The sequence below is a fragment of the Brassica napus genome, unplaced genomic scaffold (assembly GCF_020379485.1).
Source record: "Brassica napus cultivar Da-Ae unplaced genomic scaffold, Da-Ae ScsIHWf_883;HRSCAF=1252, whole genome shotgun sequence".
Classification (NCBI taxonomy): Eukaryota; Viridiplantae; Streptophyta; class Magnoliopsida; order Brassicales; family Brassicaceae; genus Brassica; species Brassica napus.
The window spans coordinates 137,434-147,161 of record NW_026016922.1 but is presented as its reverse complement, the minus strand read 5'-3'; the positions used below and the strand labels follow the sequence as shown (position 1 = coordinate 147,161).

General features: G+C 31.8%; 1 pseudogene; it reads left to right on the top strand.

Annotated features, from left to right (window-relative positions):
• The first annotated feature begins 5 nt into the window (after positions 1-5).
• On the top strand, positions 6-854 carry LOC125606423 (annotated as a pseudogene).
• Positions 855-9,728: the final 8,874 nt, after the last annotated feature.

The window sequence follows — 9,728 nt, the reverse complement described above, 5'->3', positions numbered from 1 at the left end:
TACTTATGGCTGTTGTAACGATGTCCACCATCGAAGAAGAAGCGGCTAAGGATGAATCATGGACTGATTGGGCAAGGAGAAGATCGGTCTGAAGGCATGGAAGAGCACAACGTCCCGACCACTCCCACCACCACAACAGTCCAAGACAACGTTTATGGAGGCACTGATAAGGCCCAAAGACGCTAAGGAAGCAGCCAGACGCAAAGCAGAGGAAGCCGTTGGAACCACTAAGGAGAAAGCAGAGGGGGCTTACGAGACCGCAAAATCAAAAGCCGGAGAGACCATTGGTCCGTGAAAGACAAGGCATCGCAGAGCTACGATTCAGCCGGTCAAGTTAAAGATGACTTGACTCACAAGTCAAAAAAAGTTAAAGACAGTTTGTCCGGAGATAACAGCGATGAGTCATGGACTGATGGGCTAAAGAGAAAGTCGGAATCAGCACGGAGATGATGAAAGCTACCCTAACGTGGGGGACACGGTGTCGGAGAGAGGCCAAAGAAGCTAAAGACGCAGCCAAACGCAAAGCGGGAGACGCTAAGGTGAGGTTGGAAGAAAACGGTTGCGGCGGCGGCTAAGGAGAAAGCGAGCGATCTGACGATGCGGCTAAGGAGAAGGCGGAGATGGTTGAAGGAGGAGGAAGAGAGAGAGAGAGTAAGAGTGCAAGGACAAGAGTAAAGAAAGCTACGAGACTGCGAAGTCCAAAGCAGATGAGACTTTAGAGTCGGCGAAAGATAAATCGTCTCAAACGCTACGACTCGCTGCAAGAAAAACAGAGCAAGCTAAAGATAGCGTGTCGCACAAGTCAAAGAGCAAGTTAAGGAGGATACTTGAACGATGATGATGCTGAGCTTTAAAATGGGGAGATAAATAAATCCAGAGAGGAGTTATTACAGCTTTTTAAGATGGATGATGTTGTTTTTTGTGCTGTGATCGTTAAATATGTGTGTCGTGTTGAATCTTTGTTTATGTTTCTTTTTCTTCTCGTTTGGTTTCATCATGTATGTTGATCTCTTTGGGTATATACATATATGATATATCGCACGTTCTGGGTTAGGAGACTTGTATAATAAGGTGGGCTTATTAGTGAACCTTACCGGCCCAAACCTTTTGAGATTAGAAGTCTAATCACTTGCTCACCCCCATCATTTTAGACAATTTCCAATATAAATCTGTTTTTTTTCTCTGCAAAATTTATATAATAGTGAAAATAAAGCATTTTATTATAAATGAACACATTGGTGGGAATCGTTCGAGTAATAGCTTGCTGGCAATGATGTTAGGAAGTACGTGTTTCACTATTTGGAGAAGAGCTTTGTTCTAAGGATCAAACGAAGTTTTACCCATTAGCCATTAGCCATTAGCCTATGGCACTTGCTTTTGTGTTAGTTAAAATATGATACTAAAGGGAATCTATGGCCACATGGATCAACAGACGAGGAAAACTTGGATTATATATTAGTATAAAATTTCGCTTATATCTATTGGCACTTTGGCTTTTGCCCCCACTCTAGTGGTCGAGTAGTATGGCTGGTTAAGAGGTAAGTGATTGCTTGCCTCACATCACCAAAACTTATAATAACAATATTCAGTGCTCTTTTAAGTCATATGTGGTGGTTTCACTTTTCCAAATTAAAGTGTATTCGTTGCTTATAATTGCTAAAATTATAATAATCTTTAGTCAAGAATCATATCTATATTTAACTTCCCCTTTTGCTGACATCAAATGTGTGCTTTCTCCTTTCTGCTCCAAGGGTTGGAGGATTCAACTGGTATCAACCAAGGTTCGAAAAGTCGCTAGGCGTAACGCGTGCGGCACATACGGGCCTAGCGAGTTATTAAAAATGCGGGAGAAAATCGGAGAGTACGCGGGGGGCGTAATTTTTATAAGGTATTTAAATTTTAAATATTTTTACAGAATAAAAGGTTGAATATCTGTTTATGTCTTTAGAAAGAGTGTAGATGGTGTGGTCCAGTGGTTAGTACAGCATTCTTAATGACTAGCTCGGGTTCAAAGGCCAATGAGTGCATCTTTTTACCTTTTATTAATGAAAGGGCAAAATCGTAATTTCATCTATCTTCTTCTTCCTCCAGATCCCCTTTTTAGACCTAATGTTGCTGCCGTATTCTCATATTTTTCGACTAAATCACCATTTTTAAGCTATTTACTTCCAATTAAACTCGGTTTCTCTTTGCTACTACCACTTATACACAGTATTAGACTGATTTCAATCACGAAATCACCAAAAATCTGAATTTTTTTTTTCTGAGCCGAGTTTTGGAGCGATTATACTAAAATCGCGGCGGTGAGGCTCCGCCAAGCGATTTTTTCCGGCGAGGAATCGGCCGTTGCGGCCCGTTTTCGAACATAGGTATCAACTAACTGTATTATTTAGCGTACCATATTGTATACCATAACATGTACTTTTGGATTGTTAATACTACTACTAGTTATAAGTTATAAGTCTATTAAACAATCGTTTTAAGATATTGGCGTTTAGTTGAAATAATCTACGGTATCTTCTAATCTGGTCAAGTTGATATGTACATCTGACGCTTGAGAACCAGATAGGAAAATATATACGCGGATGTTCGAATTATCATACTGGCCACCAATCAAAATAGAAACTTAAAGAAAAAAATTAACCAAAATAGGTTCAATATATCTGACGGAATTCTGGATTGATTTTAAAAATTCGATTGAAACTGTATCATTTTTGTTGCACATGGATGTGTCTTAAATCTCTAACATCAGTTAAAAGCTTAACATTCGTTGAGTCGTAAGTGCAAAAAATATAACTCGTTAGATAAATATGTTATTTTAAAAGATAAGAAGAAAATCGGGTTTTAAAAATGATATAATACGGGTTAAAAGTTTTAAATTTATTGATTCACATAATAATACATAAATTTTTAAACGGATATTTGTCTCAATACATTTTTACTCTTTTTTTTTTTTTTTTTTTTGAACACGTAATACATTTTTACTCTTTTTACTTTTTTTTAAAGTTGATTCGCGATTGTTCATACACTTTTTCACTACTACCCACATACTAATTTAGAATTGAATTAAAATACATAAATCTATAAATAGTTCTACCTGCATAAACCAGACTTTTAATTGTTGGTAATATGATTCGGTAAACAGCATGTTTCGATCTTTTGAATTTTTAGTAAAACCCAACTTACATGTGTTCTTGTACCTCCTTTTTATTATTTTGGACGAATAGTTATGTAACTTAGAATTATATCAATTAAGCATCTTTATATCAATTAAGCATCCAATTAGGCATTCTGGGGGTAGACTTAAGCTATATTTGCCTCTTCGCCAATGGAAAGGGTTGTGACTTTGTGTCTGTGTCTTTTTTATGCATATAAGCTATAGATAGGCAAGTAGATGTGGATTTAGTTTGGATAAGATTTGTAAGAGAAGGAGACTCATTTATCCACTAAATTAGGAATTGTTTAGTACTTTAATGTGTCGCTTTAGGAAAACTCTACGTTAAATGTATGAAAAGTAATCGCAATATATATTTAAACACTCTAAATTGACGTGTGTATAAAATATTGTTGTGGAATCTAGGATCCTTTACGAAATTACGTTGGTTATCACAAAGTCTCTTTTCTATATACTTTTTTTATTTGAAAAAGGGCTCGCTTTTCTATATACTTCTACTATATATTTTTAGTTAAGTGCGCTATCGGCTAGAGATAAAGAATATTCCCCCACAATTCAACATGAGACTTTTTTTTTTGTTTGTAACTAAACATAAGACTTTCAGACCTTCAAAACAAATATAGCAACAAAAAAAAACAGGATGCATTCCAAAATCCAAACGACGACATACTAATATAATCGACGTAAACGTTTCCATATTCTCGCAAATATATTAACGTTATAGTAACTACTAGGTAATATCTGCATCTTGCACATGATAAACATTATAGATATAAATATTTATATATTATAGTTTTATTATATTATAAATAATAAATATTGAATAACTAAAAAGTCAGTAATTATTACATATATAATTAAATTGAGCAAACATATAAATAATTTATTAACAAACAATAGTATTTTTTTTATTTTTGATATGATAGATAATTAAATATAAATGATATTAACATATATATATAATATTTTTAGATTGATATCTATTAAATGATGTTTTCTACTCATACGATTTTTTATCATTTGTATCTTTTATAACAAAAACTTTAAATTACTGATAATAAAATATTCATTGTAGGATCAATAGTTTAGTAATTTATAATTTTTTAAATTTAAGTTGTTAATATTTTTTCAAAGCTTTTATCAAAAGGGAAAAAAATTCAAAGTAATTTCTAAATTAATTTTTATGTATTTTTATATGGTATATGTTTAATTTAAAACTATATTATATATATATATTATATTATCTTCATACTTATTAAATGAGATTTTCGACTTATATGATTTTGTAATCATTTGTATCTTGTCATAACAAAAAATTTAAATTATGGATCAAAATTTGAGTGTGAGTCTTTTAACAGTTTTAGTAATTTATAGTCGTTTTTAAAAATTCAAAAATATAACATATACAGAAAAACATAAATGTTTATTATATGATTAATATGGTTGTTTAATTTATTTTAATAGTTTAAAATTAAAAAATATGATAGAAAAATACACTAAGTTTTATCAAATTTTATTATTCCAAATTCGTAATTTTTATTTAAGGAAATAATGAAGAACGTTAATAATGATTTATTAATAATGAATTTATTGTTAGATTAATAAAAAAAATTATTATATATTAGATGAAACCAACGTATTTTTCTAATGATTCTAAAATAATCTTCATAGTGAGATACGCGACTACCAAAAAATATGAAATACTTTCAATTAATATATAAAAGATTACCTAGATTTTTTAGTGCGAACTAGTTCATGTTTGACACTTTAGAAAACCGTATCTTAATGGATAATTCTCAAAACTGGGATGCATATCATCACAAAAAGTTTACTAATAATCATTTATTCGATTTGGTAGGGCAAATAATTTTCTTAGCTGATCATCGATATATTCGAATACGAATGCAATTAATCATATGTAATACGCTAGGAGCATAATAGGACCCGCTTGCGATTATTATGAATGCGACGAAATTTAGATGGGAGACATTCGACTCATCAAAACATAAACATGGGGGCCAACTTATTTAGATACCAAAGGATACATATGCACATTTATAGATAGATCACTCTCACATGGGCACACAAAGATTATATGAGTTCAACTGCCTTATTTGTGGTCGAGAATGTCACGATGTGGTTAATATTACTGCCTGTCGTGTCCTTGTTTGTTTCCCGCCATTAGGTGTATATTCAATATTTCGTCTCTAACTCTATCATGCATCGTCACTCCTTAAATACTAGCATCATGCATCGTTTTTAAGCATCTATTTAAATTTTGAGGAATATGCATCGTTTGTTTGCAACCAAGTTGCTTTAGTCTAGTGGTATAGGAGCTCCAGCTGGAGTGCCCGCCCTTAGGTTCGAACCTTGGCCACTACGGAATTTACATATGGGCTGCAGCATCCGAGACCGAAGACCGTTACACGGTGAGCCACATGGTGACGTCCTGACAGCGTCCATGCTCACTTCGATCTCTAGTCTGGATCACTTCGGTGGGATCAGGATACTCGGTTAGCAAAAAAAAAAAAAACTAATGTTTGCGTGCCCATCTACTAAGTGGATAATTACTTCGATCTGAAAAGTGACGACCTTTTGAATTATATTCTCTGGCTCTGGCAGGTGAAATGTACCTATAAAATCATGGACTAGACTACTATATCCGTTGGCTTTTATAATGGCATGGTCACTTGATCGTGTTATTATATAAAAACTTTTAAAATTTGTAAAATTTATAAATAACACGTAATATATATATATATATATATATATATATATATAACTAGCTAAGTAACAACCCATACATAATGCATTTGATAACCTATTGATGTGTAAAGTTACAAAAAAAAAAAAAAACCTATTGATGTGTTACTGGGTCATTAATAGAAAGAAGACAGTTAAAACGAAACTAAATCTATAGACTATAGAGTCCACAAACATCAAATAAGACACGCCGAGGGGAGGATGGGAAAATGATTTAATATGGGGTACATAGTATAACAATTTTTTCGAAAAGGGCATATATATATTTAGACAAATTACTTAAGGAAAAACAAAATTTTGTTTTTTTGGTAAAAAGAAAAAATAAAATTTTGTGAGCCCAAAACGGTATTTTAAGCAAAGGGTCACACACCTATACATCTTTGTCAATTGTGAGGCCAAAACGGTATCTTAAGCAACGAGAAGTCGCACTCGGATACTACGCAGAACGGCAGAAGTATATGTGGTAACCCATTGGATGATATGAAAACGAGGAAACAATAAGCTAAAAGTATTAATTACGTAAGTTGTAGTGAAACGAAAGGTGATGGGCCTGATGGGAGAAAGTTGAATTTAATTATTTATTTTTAGTCACAAGTCACAACTAACCAATGAATAAGTACGTGGCAAATGAAAGTTTAATTTGGAACATCTTGCATACTTATAGTATTATTTAGCTAAAGATTAAGAAATCAATTGGATGATATATTGTAACTATACTGAGATCATCTATTAATTTGTTATTTAACATGTTGAGATAACCTAGGTTAGTGTGTTGTTCAATATAACATACATGAATTGAACCATACGAAATTGAAACGAATAAGAATGCGACCCATTAATTCATTTTCGTTGATTTTCTTTTAGAAAGACAAGAAAATTTTGTGGTTGGAAAAAATGAAAGGAAAAAATGAAAAAGAGAGCAACCACACATGGCTGCAATGGTCACGCCAGTCAGTCATCAGTTGGTTGGTTAAATCACGTGCTACTGCCCGGATCCTCCATTCTCCCAAATATCTCATGTTTTATTCACCCTTTCTCGGCCTACCACGTCATTATATGTTTTTTTTTTGTCAACACCACGTCATTATATGTTTACTCATTATTTCTTAGTGATGTGTTATAACTTGGAGAAAAATCGAAACCGTATTATGTATGGACCAGTTATGCTATAACGATAGCCACTTGATCATCAATCATCAAACTTGCTTTCTTTGGGTGGACACCATCTCTATGATTGATTTTGTGTGCAACGAGCAGTATGGTGCGTTGATTCAATATCATGTATAGTTTGCTTACATATATTTGGAACCACATCCTCTATTTTGGTTAACGGCTTACATTTTCTGTAATTATTAATAGAAATATGGATTCATGTTTCAAATATTGGCACTATTGATAAACGATATGTAATTTAGGTGCTGTACTATTTAATAACATGAACTTGCAAAAATGGCTCAAGTGAAAACAGTAGTACAAGCTGAAAAATACAAATTACAACCTCACGCAAACTTTGTTATATATTATACATTCTTTTTTGGTATTATATGAGTCAGCTGTGGTAAAAAAGTTACGGCAGTAACTTCCGCCACCCGAGTTCTATTCAAATTGGAATTCACTATTTATAATGTTTGGATTCCCGAAAAAAAAATAAACACACTTTTTTTTAACTAAAGCGAAAATATTTTTTTATATATTAAAAGTTCCGGTTACACTGGATACCATAATCATTAATCAATATATAGGAAAATAAAATGTAACCGAACGTTGAGCGGCAATGGCGGCAGCCGGTAGCAGCACTACCACCGGCCATCCCAACACGTTTTGACACATTAACTTTTAGTATTTGTTTAGTTTCCGCCTTCCAGATTCATTATTTATCTCAGCCACATCATTTAACAACTGCAATCTTATAGAGACATCTTATGAGCATTGAGAAACATGTGACACATTAACATATGACCTTTTTCATAACCAAAGAAGTGAGAATTTGAAACCAAGAGCCACTAATTTAGAAAATGATATAGCCTTTTCTATTTATATATGAAAGTTTGTTGTCTTAACAATAGTCGAATAAAAAGTACGTAGAATATACGATTTTTACAGATTATTAAGTTTTCATGTGTATATAACTCAAAATTAATCTGAAACAAGTACATTTTTTAACATTTATCTTTCTAAAATTCTAGTTTACGAGGAGAGATCTTTTTCTAAATAATAGCAACTTTTATCACCACGTTTTAGGAAGAACTCTATTATAGTCAATAATGTATCTTATTAGGACCACCGTACTTGAATAGTTAAATTAATAAGCTGAATTATGACATTATGCTTCTAATTCAAAACTACTTTGAAATAATTGAATGTACCTATGCCTCGCTCAAGTTTTCACCTAAGAAAATTTTCAATTTCATGATTAGTATCACTACTAGAAAATTTGTTTGTTGCTGATTTCCAACGTAATATATACTCTTATTTATCTTATTTTCGATCTATTCCTAAAATAAATTCTATAATCTAAGTTATGATTTCGTTTTGGAAGAATCAAACATTAGAAAATACATCTGAGATCTTAAAACAACTACTTTTGCTAATTGTCAACAAATGAAATGCAATTTCATTTATGTTACAAACGCGTGTATGTTTTTAATTAAACGTTTGCCTATCTCACAATCACACCAATAAAAAACATACTTAAAAAGGTCTACACTGAAATTGTTTGTCTACAAGAGACGCAAACCAAAAGTGTTTTAAATTGCAATTAGTAAATAGTAAATCATGCAAGGAAACGGTGTTAAAAATAATTACGATTACGAAGATTTGAAGACCTTCGATTTCTAAAGGAAATCAGATATTAATCCTATGAATATGATCACTTGAACATTTTTTAAAAATTTAACAGGTTATGAGGTTTATTGTTTGTGATACTTCTCGCAGCAGTAAGATTTATAAATTGGTCAGGGCCGGCTCAACACTGTTAGAGATTCTAGGGAAAAAAATATTTTTTTCCCTCTAAAATTTATATACATATAATGTTTAAAATATTTTTAAAAACTTAATCAGTAATATTTTGTATATTTTGTAATGAAAATAAAACTATATACATATCAAATAATTTTGGGTCCTTTTCAATTTTATTTATTCTATTTATAATTTTTCAAATATAAAAATATAGATATATAAAAAAAATTAGACCCTTTAATTATTATTATACGGGAGACACTGACTTGAGCCCAGAGCGGCCGCACCATCCCCCCCAATGAGCCGGCCCTGAATTGTGTAACCATGAACATTTAGTAAATCTGTAAATTTTATGATTATATAGTTTAAGAGATTTGATGAAAAATCAATGCACTTTAAAATATTTTAAAGTAATTTCTATGATTATCGAAGAAAAATTCAAGTTGAGTTAGGGATGTGCGTTTGTGTATCCATTTGGGTTTTTTCGGATCTATTCGAATTTTGGTTTCTAGCGGTAAAAATTTAATTCTATTAAAATATTTATACATTTTGGTTTAGGTTTAGTTTGGATTCTTGAGGTTCGATTTTGGTTCAAAATACCTATTTAAATTGTTTTTAAAACTAAAAATTCAAATATACTTTAAAATCTTCAAAATCAAGATAAGAAGAACTAATATAATATATAAATTTGAATATTATATGACTAAATATCTAAAATTAATAAGGAAATCGATTCAGTTAGAATATTTGGGTGGAAAAATGGTATGTATTTTAGATATTTTGATGTTTTGATTACTTTCAGATATTTATTTTTGGCTATTTTGGATAATTT